Raw genomic sequence first — 955 nt, forward strand, 5'->3', positions numbered from 1 at the left:
TCGGGTGGTATTACAGATAGCGCGATAAATAAACGTGCATTGTCTGCAGAAAGCCCTGGCGCATGAATCTGTGCAGCACGAACAACTTCGGACCACCAGGGCCCGAGAAAACCACCGACTCATGGGGCCGGACACTCAGGGTCAGGGAAAAATCAAATATATATCTGGTGATATCTCGGGTGCTATTACAGATAGCGCGATAAATCGAAGTGCATTGTCTGTAGGAGGCCCTGGCGCATGAATCTGGCAAGCGGGAACGACCTCGGACCACAAGAGGCCGAGAAAACCACCGTCTCATGGGGGCGGACACTCAGGGTCAGGGGAAAATCCAATATATATCTGGTGATATCTCGGGTGCTAAGACAGATAGCGCAATGAATCAAAGTGCATTGTCTGTAGGAGGCCCTGGCGCATGCATCTGTGCAGCGCGAACGACCTCGGAAAACCAGGGGCCGAGAAAACCACAGTCTCACGGGGCCGGACTGACAGGGTCAGGGGAAAATCAAATACATATCTAGTGATATCTCGGGTGCTCTTACAGATAGCGCACTAAACCAAAATGAATTATCTGCAGGGGGCCCTGGCGCATGAATCTGTGCAGCGGGAACGACCTCGAACCACCAGGGGCCGAGAAAACCACCATCTCATGGGGCCGGACACCCAAAGTCATGTAAAAATCCAGGATGTACCTGATGATATCTCCGGTGCTATTAGAGATAGCGCGATATATCAAAGTGCATTGTCTGCAGGAGGCCCTAGCGCATGAATCTGAGCAGCGGGATCGACCTCGGACCACCAGAGGCCGAGAAAACCACCGACACATGGGGCCGGGCACTCAGGTTCAGGGAAAAATCCAATATATATCTGGTGATATCTCGGGTGCTATTACAGATAGCGCAATAAATCAAAGTGCATTGTCTGTAGGAGGCCCTGGCGCATGAATCTGTCCAGCGGG

Source organism: Nomia melanderi, unplaced genomic scaffold, assembly GCF_051020985.1.
Source record: "Nomia melanderi isolate GNS246 unplaced genomic scaffold, iyNomMela1 scaffold0014, whole genome shotgun sequence".
Classification (NCBI taxonomy): domain Eukaryota; kingdom Metazoa; phylum Arthropoda; class Insecta; order Hymenoptera; family Halictidae; genus Nomia; species Nomia melanderi.